We start from the raw sequence: 21249 nt of genomic DNA on the forward strand, positions 1-21249 counted from the left end.
AGTACTAAACACCTGGTTATTGGCTAGCTAAATTCCACTTTCATATAATCCAGATGTAGGTTGACTATCCGCTGAGCGCTTAGATGCCCCCGGGCAATCGTGCGCTATATAAATCCAACAATTAAATCCTACAATCACTATACAGTTCTGTTCTTTGCAGCAGGCATATTTACCCTCTGTGCTACTTTATGGCGAGTCAAAACTGCCACTAGACAAAACGCCATTTCACTCTGTCTAGCAAGAACTTTAATCACAAGAGTTATCTTGACATTTGTATTACTGCCTGAACTGAAAGCTGGACGCACAAGGTACTCTGCAGCAGGTGTCTTTCAATCTTAAGTTATTGCTCAACACAGCCCTCCAATCCCCCCTGATGTCGGTTCCCCTCTCCAAGTCAGTGCACAGTGCAGCCACACCAGTCACGCAGCCCTAAAGTAGGCCCTGGTTTCCCATTTTGAGGATATAACCTAATATTGAATTGTATTGCAGCATTTATATAGCCCTTACTACTTGTACATAGGGTGCTGAAGCGCTTCTGTACATGAGTAGCACTGCTACACCATGTAAGAGTGTGTGGTAGGAAAGATGTTGTTTTTGTTTTGATCCTATGTGGGAAGTGCTGCACATTGTTCTTAAAGACCATCGAGGTGCAGTTATCGTGTTATGGGACGCAGTCCTTAGCAGTGTGATGGATGCTGAAGTGTAAGAGAAAGGTTCTCATTTGTGGTTTTAAGCATGCTCGTAGCTTTGAACAGAGCTCTGTGTCCCGTTATCGGCAGTTCATATCATGATTCAGTGTTCTTGTCTGATTACTGCACTGGGTTGTCCAATTTGAAATTTTGTGTATAGTTGTCGTACTGAGCTGGCATGGCTTTGATGCTGGTGGCCCTCCGTTCATCAATCACCTTGGGAAACAACACTTACAACGCAACTTTTACAACGCACTACCTTTACAACGAAACTTTTACAACGCAACATCCATTACAACGCATGCCATTACAACGCAACCATTACATCGTATGTCACTACAACGCATACCTTTACAACGCAGTCATTACAACGCATACCATTACAATGCATACCTACACTATCCAACACTTACCCTACTGTTGCACCCCCTGGAGTTAGAATAGTATTTTTTACCCCTACACTATCCAATACTTACCCTACTGTTGCACCCCCTGGAGTCAGAATAGTAATTTTAACCCCTACACTATCCAACACTTACCCTACTGTTGCACCCCCTGGAGTTAGAATAGTAATTTTTACTACCCCTACACTATCCAATACTTACCATACATGCAATGTAATGGTATGCGTTGTAAATGTAGTATGCGTTGTAGTGGAATGTGTTGTAAAGGTAGTTTCAAAGATTTCGTTGTAATGGCATGCGTTGTAATGGAATGCGTTGTAATGGATGTTGCGGTGTAAAAAATGCGTTGTAAAGGTATGCGTTGTAAAAGTATGCGTTGTAACGACATACATCCATCACCTTGTACCTCTGCAGCACCTTCCACTCTTAATCACAGTGGAAGCCTGGACTGGGCTCCTACAAGAGAACAAGAGAACAGCTGCTCTTGTCACCATTACACATTGATCTGCTTGTACTGCTCTGGAAGCCATCAGAGCAGAGTTGTGGCTGCAGGGAGGTTCATTTATCCTTTGTTTATAGACAGCTGGGGCAGAGAGGTGGCTATTAAACCTAATGGGCGAGGGTGTGAGGGGAATTTCTCAGGGTAACACAGTGCTGCAATGACGCTTCTGTAGCAGAACTCGCTTTATGTAAACTGCTGCCATTAGGCTTTTTAACACATATTCACCAATACATCTATCACAAGACAAGATGCTGAGCACTATGTAAAAGTCAAATACTTGAAATTGTGCATCTACAAAATACATACAAGCATTTTTTCCAATTACTGTTGCCTGTGGTGGGTATTTTCAATATGCCTGGACAGAACAAAATGTTTGCGCTGACTTTCACTATCTCTAACCATTGTTTCACAACTAAAGTGCCTATTTGAATGTGTAATATATAATGGGATCTCGGTACCGAACTCGCTGATCCCTGTGAAAAATGCGATAGGCTTTTTGAACAGAGATGTTTGCAGCCAGCGCTAAACCATCTGGGCTTACATACCACAAGGAAGTATACGGCTGTATTTTAATCAGAAGCCAGTATATGGAAAGCATGACTAGGTAAGTGCATGTAACTCACACTCATGGTTACAATTTATTGCACACTGTGATTGGGCAACAAAAGCAGGAAAACTGAAACGCTTCATCTATTTTGCACCCCCAGGTGGTCATTGGTACAAGTTATTTGAGTACAAGCACAGGAAACATATTTTATTTGTAATAAGTCTCATCTCCTGACTGGGACTTCATGTCAGTAGCCATATTTCGATTCAGACAGACCCTCTTGCCATTTGTAAGGTGATGCGAATGTCTGTTGCTTTTTTTAAATATTTCTTTCATCAACAGTTAAAAATGCAAGAATACATTTCACATTTACTGTATTAAGTATATGAGGCATATAATACATTATTATCTAAATTAACATACGTGGGATCGCAATAAATACAGCAAAGTAATGTCAACAAAAGATTTTAGAGTAATTCAAATAATCTAACAGAGAAATTTTTTCAACATGTGTGCTGTGTTACATATATAGGTGTATATTTTAATTACACAGAGTGTATTCAGAGAACCCAGTTAGATACCCTTATTCATCTAAAATCACATGTGCAACCTGTTTATTCTGTCCACCACTCCTTTTCAATCACATAAAATGGAATGTTGAAAGGTTGAGCCACTAGCAGCAACTTCACCAGTGTCTCTGGGTCAACATTTCTTATCCAGTGGCAGCGAGAGAGAGTATATAATGCGTACTGAAGCTACACAAAGTATGTCCCTTGGAAAGCAACTCTGATTTCCATTTTAGGCAGAAATACCCACAAGTGCCAAGAATGAAAAGAGTGTCTGATGAATTGCTGGCTTTTTTGCAGCTAAGCATTTACTAATCGTATGAAACAGGAAGCCAGTGCCTTTCTCTTAACCGCATCGCTGCGGCGGTTATTTTTCCGCTGTGCGGCTTTTTTCGAAAAGCCGCGTTAGATGACGAGCTCAGCTCGTCATCCGCACATGACCACAGTGGCTCTTGACGAGCTGAGCTCGTCATCAGCAGCGAAGGGGTTAAGTAAGTAAGATTGGGGCACCATAAGTAGCAATAAAGTGGATAACTCTGGTGGTTAATGCGCTTGCTAGAAAGATTTGTGTGCATTGTAATCTAAGGTTCAACTCACCATAAAATTGCATAGAGGGTCATTGTGCCTGCTGGAAAGTATAGCATACAGCAGGTAGATCAGAGATGTGTTTTTTTATGTAGATAGCTCAGTTGGATACTGTTTTTGTTGCATAGATCCTTGTCTTATCTGTAGGTCACAAGTTAACATCCTTGGCATATATCTTAGTGAATTATGCCCCTGCAGCAAGGACCTGCATGCAACAACAAGGCATATATATAGCACCTTACTGGTTTTTTTCTCAATCTTTTCATTTTTTTTTTTTTTTAAACCTTTATTTACCAAATGCACAGTACACAGCGTCTGCCTACAACCCTTCCGGGCCGGCCGCTATGACAATCGGTCAAAAAGTACAACACATCATACAGCAAGGAAGGCCGCTACGTGCTACATAATGGTGCAGTGCATAAAGCGATAATTAGAGGATATCGAAGGTTCAATTTTGTTATTTTGTCGAAGGTAAACAAACAGAAGAACAAACACATGGTAAAGCAATAGCAAGTTCGCAGGAGGGGAGGAAAAACGGGAAGCGATATACAAGAATGGAAGCAAGTCCACTAGGGGAGGGGAACGATGAAGGGAGTGAAAAATAGAAGATAATTTATTTATTTATTTATAAAATTTCTAGAGCACACAAATACCTTTCGGTGTCTCGGCGCTAGAGTTCGTTAAGATTACAGGGAGCTCTTACAGAAACTTACTGGTTAAAAAGCCAAGTTTTTATGTGCTTACGAAATATAAGTAAGGAAGAGCTAGATCTGATATTAAGGGGGAGCTGATTCCACAATTTAGAGGCAGCAACTGTGAAGCGTTTGTCACCCCATGTTGCTTTCCTCGTGCGTGGAATATCAAGTAGCTGAGATGCCGCAGAGCGTAAGGAACGATTGGGTTTGTGGAAAGTGATGGATTTTTTTAGGAAGTCCGGTCCGGTATTGTGCAATGTTTTATAAACAATGCACAAAGCCTTAAACTTTGTGCGGCTTCTGACAGGCAGCCAATGTAGTTGGCGAATAATGGGTGAGATGGACGAAAATTTGGGTGTGCCGGTTAGGATTCTTGCAGCAGCATTTTGCACTAGTTGTAATTTATTCATGACTTGTTCCTGTGCATTTAGCCATAGTCCGTTGCAATAATCAATTTTTGAGAGGACTAGCGTAGACATTAGGGTTTTACCTGAGTTTGGAGGAAGAAACGGGAGAGCTTCTTTACCATTCTCAAGGTATAAAAGGACGCTGAAACCACTGCGTTGGCATGGCTAAGGAAAGTAAGCCTATTATCGAATTAATGAAAGGAACGTGAACTATGGGGAGGGGGGAATGGCCTCGGCATAGTCAAGTGGTGGGGTACAAATGTCACCCCGGTATTCATTCCATTGCGCCCAGATTCTATTCCACTTCCTAGGACGACCCCGAGCCTCATACACCGTCTTCTCCCGAAACATGCACCAATCCATGTTATCTTGCCAGGCACTGAGGCCAGGCGGTCTGTTGGAGCCCCAAAGCTGTGCAATGTCCCTTTTGGCGACCATGTTGCCCAGGGTAATCCAGAAAGTCTGAGCAGCCGTACAGTCCGTAGGCTCCCACACATTAAGCAGGCAGCGCCTTGCCTCGGGAAGGAGAGGGACCCCAGTAACACGCCCCATCACATCGTGGACCCTAGACCAGAAAGCAGAGATAACCGGGCACTCCCACAAAATATGAAGAAAAGTACCATTCATACCACAGCCACGTCTACATAATCCATCTGTCGCAAGCCCCATTCGTACCAAACGCACACCAGTCACATAGACGCGGTGGAGGATCTTTAGTTGCACAAAACGGAGTCGAGCCGGGATAGCCACCTCCTTAGGGGAAGAAATAGCCATTTGCCAGTCTTCGTCATCCAGTTCGAGCCCATCCGCCACCCAGGAGGCACGAAGCTTCTCCAGCAGGTCAGCCCTGTTGTTAATGAGTTTTTTATAAATTAAGGAGATCGTACTGTCCGGAACATGGCCATCAAGAATACGATCTTCCAACGGAGATGACTGGGGGACGTCAGTCCCAGGGGGAAAGGCGGAGGATAGGGCATGCCGCACCTGAAGGTATCAAAAATACTCCTTATCATCCAATTGATATTCTACCTTTAGGGCCTCAAAGGATTTCACTGCTCCTCTGGCCCAAAGATCATCCACCTTGCTAATCCCAATCATATCCCACCTATCAAACCCTTTCGTCCGCCACAGATTACCCAGCCGTTCAGAATCATACAGTGGGGTCATACGCGTCAATCTGCCGCCCCAGCCTGTAGCCTCGTTCGCATCCTTCCAGGCACGCACAGCACATTTCGTAGGACCAGTCAAAAGACGGAGTGGTGACTTCGAGTACAAAGCTCTATTGAAGTTGCCGCCTGGCAACAGGAGTTTATCCAGGGCGAAAGCGGGAGCGGGTTCCGGGGAATACGTCACATGGTTAACCGCACTCAAGTGCGAGGCCCAGTAATAACGTTTGATGTCGGGCAGAGCAATACCGCCATCGTACCAGGGGAGCGTAAGTTTTGATAAGGCAATACGAGCACGTCCGTCCCAAATCAATTGCCTCTGTAGACCTTCAATCTCACGGAAATAGCGAGCGGGGACAGGATCGTAAAAGTTCTGCAAGGCATATAGGAACCTGGGGAGCGACATCATTTTAAAAAGTGCCGCTCGTCCCAATGGAGACAAAGGCAATTCACGCCACCGTCGCACATCCAGCTTGAGGCGGCGAAGAGGAGCGTACAGATTACGATCGTATCGCACCGAGGAGTCCATGGAAATAAAGATCCCCAAATATTTAAAGCCATCCTCTACCACCTGAATAGGGAACCTGCTGGGCAGCAAAGGCAGTACCCCTGCTATAACATAGACACATGATTTGGTCCAGTTGATAACCAGCCCAGAGTTTTTACCAAAGGAGGTGAGGACATCGAAGAGCACGTTTAAAGACTTCTGGGGTGAGGTGAAATAAAGAAGGATATCGTCCGCGTAAAGCGAGACGCGATCCTCCAGATCCGGCGCCCATCGGATCCCTTTAATCGAGGGCTCCCATCGAAGCCACGCTGCAAGGGGTTCCAGTGCCAATGCAAAAAGAAGTGGGGAGAGCGGGCACCCCTGACGGGTGCCACGCCCCAACAGAAACGAATCAGAACCTCTGCCGTTCACCACGACTTGGGCCAACGGTTGTTCGTACAGGAGCCGCACCCATGCGATGAAGCTAGGGCCGAAGCCGAACTTGGAAAGGGCCGCCCACAAATACGGCCACTCTATGGTGTCGAAGGCCATTGTAGCATCCAGGGAGGCCACCACTGCAGGCTCAGTGAGAGTTCCAGCTCTCGCGAGAACGCTGTGGAGTCTGCGAAGGTTAAGAGCTGTGTTTCGATGGGGTATGAAACCGGACTGATCCGGATGGATCAAGTCGCTGATCACAGACAATAAACGATTAGCAAGAACTTTAGCCAGAATTTTTGGCTCGGCATTAAGCAATGAGATGGGGCGATAAGAGGTGCAACGGTCACGAGGCTTGCCCTCCTTGTAAATGACCACTATAGTAGCCAAGCGCTGTTCAGACGGAAGGACGCCCGCCTCAAATGCATCCAGAAACATTGTCCGCAAGTGAGCAGCCATTTTATCCGGTCGAAGTTTATAGAGCTCGATAGCAAGCCATTGGGACCCATCGCCTTACCCGAACGCAAGGACCTGATGGCAAGAGCGATCTCATCCACTGTAATGGGAGCCTCCAGGGCCAATCTATCCTCCTCTGAGACACAGGGCAGTGCAATGTCACGCAACAGTAAACGGGAATCGGCCTCATCACGGTCCCTCACTGAGCTGTAAACTGTTCGGAAATGATCCACGAAACATTCAACAATCCCACCGGGATCAGTCACACATTCACCAGTCTCATGGGTGATAACGGGCACAACGCGGTTCATCCTTTCAGCCTTATCCAGCCACGCCAGGAGTTTTCTAGCCTTGTCACCCACATCATACAAACGGCCCATCTGATTCATACGCATCACCTTAGCAGCGTCAGTCACACAGGCTCTATAATCTGCCTGCTTCAGTTCTAAGGAGTGCAGGAGTGCAGGCGTATCATCTCCACCCAACTCACTTTCGAGCGTAGTTATTTCGGCCTCAAGGGCCAACACCGCCTCCCTCCTAGCCTTCCTGTCAGCTGCAATAAGGGACAGTGCGGAACCCCGTATAACAGTTTTAAAGGCCTCCCACAGAACCGTAGGGGAAGCAACCGAACCCACATTCTCATCAAAGTAACAATCAATCGCCTTAATCAAATCGGATCGAAGCCGAGGGTTCCTAAAGTGCCAGGGCGGGACAGGGGGAACTCTGCTTCCAGAAAGACCTCCCACCGAAACCTCGAGCAACAAGGGAGAATGATCAGAAATACCCCTGGGGAGATGTCGGACTTCACGCACCAAGGATAAGTTAGCAGTCAACATGAAAAAATAATCAATTCTTGAGAGGCTGCCATGAGCACCAGAGTGGATAGTGTATTGAGTTTGGGAGGGGTGCAGCGACCGCCAAACATCTACCAACCCGAAAGTTTCCGCTAAGTCAGTCAGCCACATCTGTGACAATGGCAGAACTCTAGGGGGCAGCCGATCACACTCGCCCGACATCACCGAATTAAAATCCCCACCCATGATCAGGAGTCCATCTGGAAGCCCCAGGAGAGTCCTACCCAGGTCAGCATAAGTGGTAGCCTGCAGTCCCGGGGGAACATAAACAACAACAATTACAATCAGCTTCCCCTCCCATCTCCCCGAGACGGCAGCATAGCGACCCCGATCATCGAGGGTGACATCATCAATTTCAAGGGCTAAAGAGGATTTTACCATTATACCAACCCCTCGGGAGCCGGATGTAAAACCAGCGTGAGCGACAAGTCGGTAACCTCGACGATCAAGAGCTTTACAGGCATTACCAATCAAATGGGTTTCTTGAAGTAAAACAACATCAGGGGAATGACGTCTTATAAATTGCAACACAAACCACGTTTGATCCTGTCCCCCAAGCCATTAACGTTCCAGGATAGAACCTTCACGTCACCCCCCCCCATCCCAGAAAGAGTCCCAGCCCAACCCCTCCCGGAACCTTAGAACAAGGATGCACGAAAGCGATACAGTACCATGTGAAAAGAGAAACATAGAACACAGAACATAACCAAGTCCCCACCTCCCACCCCCCAACCAAGAACCTGTTACAACACCCCCCACCCTGCACCCCTGCTGACTAAGAAGTCACCCCAAACTGCAGTTTCCCTGTCGCCCCATCTGAATCTACACAAAGAACCCTTGAGGAGGAAGGGAGAAACTACCCCAACCCGCCCCACCCCGGACATAAGGGTGAAGGCACATGATATAAGTTACTCTGCAAAAGTTACGATCCAAAATCGGACCTCAGGACCCAAAGTCATTCCTGCGCCGATGCGCCTCCGTCCTCGCCTTCGGGGCCTCTGCTCTCGGCATCGTCCTTTGGCAACGAGTCCAACCAGTCACTGGCACTGTCCGGTTGATCAAAGAAGTAAGCACGTTCCCTGTATTCGATACGTAGGCGAGCAGGGAACAGCATCGCATATTTAAATCCCAGATCTCTCAGGCGACGTTTCACTCCCAGGAACCCAGACCGTTGCCACTGTACTTGAGGAGTAAAGTCAGGGTAGATAGAGACAGAGCTGTTGTCGAACTTCAGTGGGCCGTGCTTGCGAGCGGCCTGAAGAATGGCGTCCCTGTCCCGAAAGTGAAACAGCCTAGCGATAATAGGCCTCGGGGGTCCCCCCGGCTTAACCTGTCCACCTGAGAAGCGGCATGCACGCTCGACCGCAAAAAACTTACTGAGGCCTGCGGGAGCAAGTTTAGCAACGATTAATTCCTCGACCAGTAAATCGATCGAGGCAGCACCACTGTCCTCCGGCACCCCGACCAGGCGGATGTTGTTTCGCCGGGCCCTGTTGTCGTACTCCTCCATTCGTCTATTTAGCAGGTCCTGCGACGACCGCAGATTCCCGATCTCAGATTGCGCTTCCGCCTTATCCGTCACCAGACTGTTAGCTTTTAGGTCCAATGCCTTGACCCTCTCGTTAGTTTTAGCTAAATCGGCCCGAATAAGGGTAACATCAACCGCAACCGTGTCTATCTTGGACACGATGGCCTCATATTGTTGACCCATATCTGCCTTGAGTCCTGAAATGGCGGCCAGTAGGTCTTGAAGGGACACCTCCGATGAGGCCGTCATGTCCGTCTTTGGGTCCTCTAAACTGCGGCCGGTAGCACTGGGGGATCCTCTCGGCTGAGTATAGCGATCTATCACATTAGACTGGATCGATCCCCCACGATTGGTGACTTTCCTGCGCTTCTCCAGTTCGGGTTTCGTCGCCATGTTGGAATCAGCACCCCGCTAGGTCCACCCGGGTGCGATAGAATGGCAGCGACCTTCCGGATCTCTAGAGTCTCAGCCTCACAAAAATCACAGTCCACTGAGCCGGTACTGCGATGGAGACGTGCAACTGGTTAGACCACCAGAACCAGGAGTGTAAATTAGGTCGTAGGCAGTCAGTTCAAGGAGGGACAAGAAACCGAAAGTGAAAGTGACACACCATCGGTGAAGCAGATGCCAGGCAGCCGTTGTTGTTGCATTACTGCTCGGCCATCTAAAGCAGCAGAGCCCCCGGTCCCGTCCGGGGCTAGGCCAGAAAGATTAGGACGACGTAAATATGGTTCCCGAAGTCCGATCTCGGCCCCAAAAAGTACAGCAGCATCAGCAAGAGTAGTACTTCAAAGGCCCGTCGAAGTGACCAGGATAGCAAAAGGATAGATCAATAAGGGCGGCGCGGGTCTCGGGAGCTCTCGGCTCACGCGACCATCTTGGATGCCCACGTAGCTCCTCCTCCCAATCTTTTCATTTTTTAAGGTTGCCAAAAAAAATGGTTACTTTGGGTAGTAATAAGCACTTATTAGTAAGTGCTATATAAATGGTATTAGTGTAAAAAGCTAATGGACAGATACATCCGATATTCTAACAATGCATAAAGATTTCTTGCATAAAAACCTTGGAAAGGTCAAAAACGTAGCACCACCCCTTGTTCCGCCTTTAGCACCGCCATTATGCCTTCCCCAAGCTCCACCCCCAGTCTATCCCTCCTTTTGATGAGTACCTGCACTTATTTTTGTCCATTTAAAGCACTGGTTGTGCCTACCATGCCCGACACCGTGTTTCTGACCTTGTAATGCAAGTGCTACCCAAGGTCGCACTGTGGGCTCTGGACCTGCCTGTGTTCAGAGCGCCGTGATTGGCAGGGGAAGAAAGGCCCATGCTGAGGTAGGGCGCAAGGCTGCCGAAGAAAGGAAAGTACCCGTCGCCTTGTAACAAATCTTGGCTTAAAACAAGGATGTGTGCTCGCTCCTTGTCTTTTTAATTTATTTATGTCCGATCTCCCAACCCATTTTAAGGATGTAAATTCACATTCCACTTCTGTAATGGGTAAAGAAATCAAATATTTATAGTATGCTGATGATACTATTTTACTTAGCCAAACTATGATAGGACTAAAAAGACTAATAAGTTCTTTTAATATATATGTAACCCAAAATGGTTTAACAATTAATATAAAAAAAACAAAAATAATGTTAATAGGGAAAGGCAAACTTGGAGTTAAGGAATTGAATATCAATGGTTTGTCTGTTGACTGTGTAAAAACTTATAAATATTTGGGAATTACATTCGATGATCGACTATTATTTAGACAGCATTTTAATAACTTAGAGGCTAAAGGTACCTCACTTGCTTTCGCATTTCGTAAATTAAGAGATAAATTAGTATGCCCCAATTATGACCACCTACTTAAAGTCATGAAAGCAAAACTCATTCCCTCCCTGGACTATGGGTCCGTTATTTTTAAGGGTAGAGACGTGAAAGTATTGGAGGCCATAGTTGCAAGGACATATAAATCAGTATTTAGGATTCCTAGGCAGATTTCACGTGCCAATTTAAGATTGGAATTTGGCTTACGGCATCAGCTCTTGGTGCGTAAAGCTGCATTTGTTATAACACTATTGGCATTATCTCGAGCCGAGGAGGGCATGTTGGCCAATATGTGTTGGAGCGAGATTTCGACAAGTGAATATTCTAGAAGCTGGCAGGATTATTTAGCCGAGTGTCTCCTAAAATTCGAATGTCCCAAATTGGAAGACGAAACAAGGAGTAAAATGGTTTATAAAAAATTAATTAATTCAACCGTTGCCTTGCTGTCAGAAGTGTTGGATAAATATGAGTTGGGGAAAAAAAACACTTTTGGTCCATTGCCAATTGCTTCGACAAAATGATGGTCCAACCCTATTTACTTTTTCATCAAAAACCCTTAATTAAGAACAAATTTATGTTATTAAGGTTTGGAATCTATTCAACTAAAGATGGAACTCCCAAATGGAAGTCCAAATGGGTATCAAATATTTGTCGGCTATGTGGGCAATATGATGAAACCTTGCTGCATATGGTAACACTATGCCCAAAAATGATGAAGGAACAGAAAACAATTTTAAAACCTATTTTTATAGAAATGGGACATAGGACTTGTAGATCGGCATTAATATTTTGCTCAAGTGGTGTCAACGTCCATATAATACACCTGAGAGAGCGCAAATCAAGTAAAATGTAGAGGTGCACCATATTTACAAGCATGTTGCACCAGTCTAGTTAAAGGAACATATAAGAGTGTCGAATTTATAGAGTGCATACATATAAGAGTGTTTAATTAATACAGAGTGCATATATCAGTATGAAAAGCTAATGTAGAAGTGTTTAGAGATGTTAGAATGATATTAAATTCCATGTTATGTGGCTGTTGCAGAGGAGAATGTAATGCTGCTAAACGTAGAAATGTGTAGGCCTCATGGCAGTTCACTGAGAAAGAATACGTGCCTTTACAATTTCACATGATATGGATTACTGCTGTTATAATTCAAAGTATTATTGATCATAGAACTGAAAATATACGTTTTATAGAAGTGTTCCCTATAACCAGTGTGTGTAATAAGCTAGAATACTGTTTAGGCTGAGAAATAAAGGTTCATAGTGTGCACAGGCCTGTTTCATGTAATTCTAGTAGGCCTGGAGAGATAAGGTCGTTTCTTTTGATCTGCATGTGCTAGTTAGAATCAGGTCGTGCTAAGCATAAATTGTGGACCATGCTCGAAGGTTTATGACTCAGGAGATAAGCTGGAGGCCGGAATTTGGGGCCCACTTCATGGGTGTCTGTTTGCAGGTGCGAGGGGGTTCCAATCAGGAGAGTGATGAATAGAGCTCTGTTCTGGGAGACAGGCACAGGCCTGGAGGAGGGTTCAGGAATTTCCTGGGGGGTACCGTCTTGCCGGAGAAGAGCCTGAGAAGCAAGGTCAACGCTAACAAGGAGCCCAGAGGAGTATCAGCATGGAAAAAGCCAGAACCGACACCACGTGAGGGGTGTACGTGAGGGGCGTCTCTGAGGGGCGTTTCTACTGTAATTGTGATTTTGTATTAGGGACAGCACCCTTGGGTGGAGTTAGAGCAGATGGCCTGAGGAACCTAAGAGAGCGGATGGGTAGGCAGATAGGGCATAACTGCGATGCACAGATTTACAACAAAGACTAAGGGAAAGTGAGTGATCTTCTTTGGAAGTCACCACGGCTGACACCTTTTTAGGTTAAGATCTTGCTAAGTAGGGATGTCACTTAGTCTAGTGTAGGGACAGTCTAATTTGGATTTTCCTTCCCTTTTGTAAATGTCGCACAAGTTACAACTTGTGTCCATTCTTGCAAACTTGATGATTTTTGAATTAGTTTTGGTGATATTCTTCTGTCGCCTAAGAACATTTAGAGAATTCATGTTTGTATTGATGCCAGTGTATCTGTTGAACCTTATATTGAGATGTTTGTATCTCCAGTTATCTTTGGCTTTATAATAAAACTTTTAAAACTTATTCGTAGTAAGTGGTTCTTCAGAGTTGTGTAAAGTCCCAAACTGATTAACCTAGTAGTGGATTGCTTTTTACTCTATGACAGGTAACAAAGGTTCAGTCGACCTGAGTTGGGATCTAGATCTATAGTGATCTGATAAGAGATCAAAAATCCCGCCGTAGCAGTTGGTAGCAGAGTAGGATGGTTACCTTCTAGAGGAAGGTGATCTAGACTAGGTTAAGATTACCCCGAGGCCCCTAGAGATCGAGAGATGAGCAGCAGAAGAATCGCCTGCCGAAGAAAGTGCTGGCGGTGCGAGAGAAAAGCAGCAGAGTCGGACGAGAGTGAGTATAATAAGGGTCATGCGTTGTCAGATTGCGGTGTTTTGTGTTGTATCTGTATTGTAATGTCATGCGGAGTTGAATGCCTGTAGTGTGATTAAGGGAGGGTTGTGAGCGCGCGCAACCTGGTGAAAATCTTAAGTTCAGAGAAGAGCTTAAGTGGTTCGGGTGTATCGGACATCCAGAGTAATTGTCGACCATTGTAAAGGGGGTCATGAGGTACCACTGATCGCCCGCAGGACCGTGATAGGGGAACGCAAGAGTGAGTGTATGGGTAACGGACGCAGGTCGGAAGTTACTGTGTGTAAGTAACCTATCAGTCAAGGCGATTGTCTGGACGTTCACGGAAAGACATTTCGTCAGTTAAGGTGACAATTACAGTTAGACTGTGGGCGTACAGTCAAGGAAAGTGATCGCTTGGTCGGAAGTAATCATTTTTCAGGGTATGAATGGGACGCATGCATGACCGGGAGACGAGCTGAGAGAAAAGGAGAAAGTTGCTGTGAATACGGCTCAGACACTGATCAAGTCACAAGTGATCAAGAACCGAGTGTGAGGACAAGAAATAGGAGAACAAGGCGTGGAGAAGCTAGTTGGCCTGAAAGGAAGAAGAGGCTGAGCTTGAAGCCAACTCCAGAGAGAACCCTTGCTCCTATATCTGAAGACTCAGATCTGGACGAAGGTGCACAGAATCAAGAACAGGAGGGTCCAAGAAGATCAAGGAGGGTGTGAGTGCCCTGCAGAATATACGCCACTCCTGAGTGGACGTACCTAGCAGCAGATGTCTAGTGCACGGAGATCCGGGAGGGTGAGGGAAGTGACAGTGACCAGTACTGACCCAATCATAACATTGGAAGTGGTGTTGTTGGTACCTGGACTTGAGATCGAAGGGTTGCTGACACTCACTGTTCCCAATCCTCCTTATCTGAGCAGAATAAGAGAACTGGTTTTAAACAGAGTAGAATTTCCGACTTTTGGTCCAACGATACCAGCACTCGAGGAGATCATTCTTCGCTTAGAAATTTTAGAATATGTGATTAGAGCCGCTGGAACACGCATGATTACAGACTGCTAAAGACTTTGTAAATAAACGGATTGAGAAGATAACCTAGCGCCAAGTGGAAGAAGAAGAAACTTAGGGACTTTTCCATTTAGTGGACGGAGAAGGGCTAGGGTTGTCTGTTGCTATAATTCAAAAGACTGATCTTGCAAAAGGGATTACCAGCTTCCAGGTGTGGTTCGAAAAGACCGAATAAGCAAAGAAAACACTGTTGAAGGAGCAAAGAGCAGAGACTTGTGTTGTGGTAGAAAAATAGAACTACACTGTCTTGAGATCATGGAGGCCGGCAACCCGAACCGCAAGGCAAAATGCATAGTAGGCACACTTTTAGTGGGAGTAATTTTACTTATAGTTTTAGTAGTTACTGTATCATATATAGTGGGACATTAAAATGAAGAGAAGGCAACAAAAGAAGCAAAGGTTGTAGTGACACCGAAACCTACTACTGCTGGTCAAAGGGGGGACAATACAGAGAAAGATAAAGCTTTGCTAGCAGCAGAAGCTCGTAGGTTGCACGTAGATGAATCACAAGGAAATTTCAAATCAAATGCATATGCTAAATTACTTTATGAATACATTGATGCTATGGATGCAAAGGACTGCAATGTCTGCATGCAATTGCCAGCCTCTGTAGACGAAGGTATTAGGTACCATCATCTTCCATTGACTTATGGAATCACATGTAGTTTGTTGCTTAGTATATTTTATGAACGCGATAGCTTTGAGTATTATTTTTCTGTTTGATTCAATTCATACCTCAGGGATGGTGTTGTGATGGTGATGACCTCTAAAGGTCATCAAAGGGGGGAACTGAGAGAGCGCAAATCAAGTAAAATGTAGAGGTGCACCATATTTACAAGCACGTTGCACCAGTCTAGTTAAAGGAACATATAAGAGTGTCGAATTTATAGAGTGCATACATATAAGAGTGTTTAATTAATACAGAGTGCATATATCAGTATGAAAAGCTAATGTAGAAGTGTTTAGAGATGTTAGAATGATATTAAATTCCATGTTATGTGGCTGTTGCAGAGGAGAATGTAATGCTGCTAAACGTAGAAATGTGTAGGCCTCATGGCAGTTCACTGAGAAAGAAAACGTGCCTTTACAATTTCACATGATATGGATTACTGCTGTTATAATTCAAAGTATTATTGATCATAGAACTGAAAATATACGTTTTATAGAAGTGTTCCCTATAACCAGTGTGTGTAATAAGCTAGAATACTGTTTAGGCTGAGAAATAAAGCTTCATAGTGTGCACAGGCCTGTTTCATGTAATTCTAGTAGGCCTGGAGAGATAAGGTTGTTTCTTTTGATCTGCATGTGCTAGTTAGAATCAGGTCGTGCTAAGCATAAATTGTGGACCATGCTCGAAGGTTTACGACTCAGGAGATAAGCTGGAGGCCGGAATTTGGGGCCCACTTCATGGGTGTCTGTTTGCAGGTGCGAGGGGGTTCCAATCAGGAGAGTGATGAATAGAGCTCTGTTCTGGGAGACAGGCACAGGCCTGGAGGAGGGTTCAGGAATTTCCTGGGGGGTACCGTCTTGCCGGAGAAGAGCCTAAGAAGCAAGGTCAACGCTAACAAGGAGCCCAGAGGAGTATCAGCATGGAAAAAGCCAGAACCGACACCACGTGAGGGGTGTACGTGAGGGGCGTCTCTGAGGGGCGTTTCTACTGTAATTGTGATTTTGTATTAGGGACAGCACCCCTGGGTGGAGTTAGAGCAGATGGCCTGAGGAACCTAAGAGAGCAGATGGGTAGACAGATAGGGCATAACTGCGATGCACAGATTTACAACAAAGACTAAGGGAAAGTGAGTGATCTTCTTTGGAAGTCACCACGGCTGACACCTTTTTAGGTTAAGATCTTGCTAAGTAGGGATGTCACTTAGTCTAGTGTAGGGACAGTCTAATTTGGATTTTCCTTCCCTTTTGTAAATGTCGCACAAGTTACAACTTGTGTCCATTCTTGCAAACTTGATGATTTTTGAATTAGTTTTGGTGATATTCTTCTGTCGCCTAAGAACATTTAGAGAATTCATGTTTGTATTGATGCCAGTGTATCTGTTGAACCTTATATTGAGATGTTTGTATCTCCAGTTATCTTTGGCTTTATAATAAAACTTTTAAAACTTATTCGTAGTAAGTGGTTCTTCAGAGTTGTGTAAAGTCCTAAACTGATTAACCTAGTAGTGGATTGCTTTTTACTCTATGACAGGTAACAAAGGTTCAGTCGACCTGAGTTGGGATCTAGATCTATAGTGATCTGATAAGAGATCAAAAATCTCGCCGTAGCACACCAATTTGTAAAATTTATGCTTACAGTGGAAATGAAATTATGTAAGGTTGACACCCAAAGTATATGCTAAATTTGTTACGGCTGTGAAATGAGGATGTTGCTGTTTTTAAGGTGATGATGAATTATTTATATGGCTCTTTTCAATGTACTAATTGTTTGTTTTTAGAGTACTATTTTTTAGATAATGTTCTATTTATTATGTGTATTATTTTTATCAAATGACATACGTGCACTTTATCCCTGAAAAATGACAAGCCCTATAGACTGTTTTAAAAATGAAATAATAATTTTAAATTACACCGAACTGGAAAAAGTTAATTGATTGTGGTCAACTTTATGCATTGTATCCTGGAATATTTAATCTGGTAATGTGTTGTGTTTGTATTTATTTCTGTTCTTTGTTGTAATGGTTTTAATTAATCAACAAATAAATAAATCAATCAATCAATCACTGTGCCGATACGACATATCCTGCTGGATGGAAAGGAAAAACAGCAGAAAAAGGGAAGGTGAGGTTGCATTGGGCAGGAATTGCCGGCTGCTGCTGTCATCATCTGCCTGCACGAAGAAAGCAAGGATGGGCCTGAAGGTCACCGCAAGGCCCAGTGGTGGCTGCTTGGCATCCCGACTAAGAACCGCATATGCCGTAGGAGAAGAACAGCATAGAAACACACCGAGCTACAGGGATGCAAAGTACCTCCAGTCACCCTACCCCTGCAAGCTTTTGTCTCCTGTTGTACAGGTTGTCTAATAGAAATAACACCAGAATACCATGTGCATCACCCTAACCACCGAAAGAGCATCTCAACACTAGAGTGGAGCCTTAAGTCCGCGAACCACAACTAGACCCAAAAAGCACTCTTTGCACCATGAGGGACCAATTTTCCAGAGACTACCTGCTGGCCCTACCCGTACCTGGGTCCTGTTGCTGAGCACAACTGGGCATGGATCATTTACCCTTGTGGTTGCATGAGTGACTCAACCGTGGCTCTGCTGGCAGTCTGGCAGTGGCCCACTCGCCTCCCAGCACAGCCCACATGGTCATGTGGTGACCTAGTGAAAAGGCCCTCAAGGGAATCCTGCATGAGAGATGAACCTGAAACTTTTCCACCAACAGGTACTGGAAGGTGCAGGGGTATCAAAGGATGACGTCCAAAAATCGTCAATGCAGTCCCAGTCCTGCAAGGTTTTCCTTCATGAAGTCAAGCCTCTCCATGGGAAAGCTCTGCAGCAGACTCCATCGATCCTCTTGATGCTTCCTAGTTTGTACTGTTGACACCAACCCACCACCGCAAGAGCAGCCGGGACAGACCCACAGTCCATGGGTGGACTTTAACCCGACTGACAGGCTGTCGAAGGGTCCGGATTAAATTCACACCTGTGTTCATGCCCAGAGTCATCTGGTTAAATCATGGATGCGAGCAGTGATATCCAGGTGCTCGCAGCTTCACCTGTCCACTTGTCCACTACTGTCTTGCGGACATCCTTTAGAGACTGAGAGACTCAGTGGGGTTTCGTTTGGTTAATATATTCCCACAGATTGGACTCGTTTTTGGTTTTCGTAAACATTTGGGAGGGATATAGTGTCCTGCTGGACATGTAGCTTTACCCAGCCACTCCAAAGAGTTGGTCTCACACTCCCTCGTTTCCCCCTTGACGATCCTCAAATGTTTCTGATTTGCCTTTTTTCCATACCCCAGTATCCCTCCCACCCTCCCTACTCCCACCCAATTCTACTATTTGTGTATATCTATACTACTATAATAAAGTAAGAACTTTCAGGCTTTGGGGCGGGTAAACTCGGGAACAACTGCGCCAATCTACACACCCGATACACCGTTGAAATCCTCAGGGTGTGTAGATGTTTATAGGCTAAATAAATGTCAAAATAAAACGTTATTTACAATATTTATATTTAAAAAAAAGTAATCCCCCCCAAAGTAGCGCCGGCCACGACGTGCGTGCTCACGTCACCACGGGGAGGAGAAGCGTCCGAGGAGCGGCGGACATGGCGCGAGGGAGGAGCGGTGACGTGAGGCCAGCGGCGGTGGGAGCAGCGGAGAGGCTGACATGGCGTGGGGGAGGAGCGGCGGCGGACAGGCGGTGAGGAGCAGAGAGGCAAGGAGCGGTAAACTGAGGAGCAGCGGATCAGGTAAGCAGGGGACAATGTCGGGGCAGGCAGGTGTCGGGCCGCGGTGAGGAGCAGAGAGGCGAGGAGCGGTAAACTGAGGAGCGGCGGATCAGGTAAACCTCCGGGGACAATGTCGGGGCAGGTGGGTGTCGGGCCAGGCGGGGGACGGGGATCGGCTGACGAAAGTTCACAAGATGCACAGATACTCCTACTACCATTTGGGGTTACTGCAACACGCTGTAGTATGTCGGGCCAGGCGGGGGACGAGATGTTGGGATGCACAGATGCTCCTGCTACCATTTGGGGTTACTGCAACACGCTTTAATAATGAATAGATGCATGTGTGTCTTTATGGAGCACAGAGGCGAAAGTCAGAGTCTCGGGGGCATAACAATCATCTCCTCATCTGTCTTCCCATTCACTGTCAGAATCTACTTGGTAGTAGACCCCACCACGAAGACAGGTGAACGCACCTTAAACTGGGGCAGCCGGGGGTCGGGGCAGGAGGGGGACGGGGCAGGCGGGGGCACGGGCTGCTGGGCAATGTCGGGGCAGGCAGGGGTAGGGGAAGCCTGAATGCTCCCGGACAAGGTCGGGACGGGCTGCTAGTATATGTATATAGAGATAACTCTAATCACTAGTATATGCTGTAGACCATTGTACTCTCTACCATTCTTATGTGACGTTTAGAGTCTATCCATTTGTATTGCTTCCTTGAGTGACTCTCTTCCTTGTGTGACTTTACAACTTGTACATTTGCAATTTTTTCTGTTTGTATCTTTTATGTAACGCACGTAACCCTAAATCCTTATGTACTGAAACTGGTTCTTATGTAAATCGCTCTGTCTCCTTCTGGTAAAGTTTGCGCTGTATAAAATCGCATTAAATTTAAAATAAAAAAAAAAAAAGGGCTGGTCTCACACTCAACCCACACCCATCCAACATAGGCGACATGGCGTCTGCTAATAAAAGGGCAGATCGCACGTGCTTGCGGTCAGTTTTTAGTACCCCACCACATTGTGTCCGTGTCATTATTACTCAGCAGCCTAGGGTCCAGAACACCACAGGAGACCAAAAAAGCAGATTTTAGTGCTTATCTAATTTAGGTGTGCTTCTGTCTTACATTCAGATACTCCTTATGACTAATCCTAGATGTCACAAGCATCAGCATGACACAAGAAATGCACAACGATTGAAATAGGCATTATGTGTTATGCAGTCAAAGAATACATTAAAACGTTTAAGAGTGAAGCGCTCACAGATACTTTGTCACAGAAAGAAAATTGCAATTTATGCATTCACTTACATTGGAGCAGGATAGTTATTAAAAAATGTAAAACAAAACGTTAGCTTAAACAGGAATGCATAGCAACATCTGATCTGCTTGCTACATGTTGAGAAGGTAACTGAATTAAAAATACATTATAAAAAAAACGTAATTATTATGTGGGACATCATGAACCAGCCCTGGCTTTTTTGCGCTTTAAGAGCTGTGACGGTTTTGCCCACCACACTTATGAAAGCGGTACCGTACACGCACGCACGCACGCAAAGTGCGTTGTTTTACACCGCACGTGCAGACAGGTGTCACGTGTGTTGGAAAACTACGTGGAAGCCATGAACAAGTGAGCATATCTAATACATTGAGAAAATGTAAATAAATGCGCAGATGGCGATACTTATTGCAGTACAATTAAAGGATGCGTCGAGGCGCCTGCACCGGACAGTGATCGGGTTGTCAAGGGGTGCGGATTGGGTGGCTTAGAGACACTGCTCCATACCCTCCTATTCTCTACCTACCTCTGCCGGGAAAGCACAACTTTTGGAAAATCGCTCACTAGTTCAACGAAGAGAGCGGCGCCATCTTTGTATACAAGCCGTCGCCATGGCAATGCTTTTCATTACAAGGCCACATCCGGGTCAACACTCACATTGGCAATGCTTACATATCGAAGGACCACAGCGACGGAATTAAATTTGGTAATAAACCGATAGATGTCCGACTCTATTACCCGCCTTCCTTACTACGGAGAGGATTGACGTCAATACTCTCCGTAGTAAGGTAATGGGGTCGGACATCTATCGGTTTATTGCCAAATGTAATTCAGTCGCTGTGGTCGTTCCATAGGTATGACACTTCTGTCAGATTA

General features: G+C 45.4%; 1 protein-coding gene across 1 annotated transcript in view; it reads right to left on the bottom strand.

Annotated features, from left to right (window-relative positions):
* The window catches only part of DLEC1 (DLEC1 cilia and flagella associated protein), a 712951-nt gene extending 691975 nt beyond the window's left edge, over positions 1 to 20976 (bottom strand). Inside the window, exon 1 of the mRNA XM_086940885.1 lies at positions 20900 to 20976. The gene's annotated coding sequence lies outside the window, so the exon portion shown is untranslated. The remainder of the gene's footprint in view (positions 1 to 20899) is intronic.
* Between the last annotated feature and the right edge of the window lie 273 nt (positions 20977 to 21249).

This window comes from Lissotriton vulgaris, chromosome 10 (assembly GCF_964263255.1).
Source record: "Lissotriton vulgaris chromosome 10, aLisVul1.2, whole genome shotgun sequence".
NCBI lineage: Eukaryota > Metazoa > Chordata > Amphibia > Caudata > Salamandridae > Lissotriton > Lissotriton vulgaris.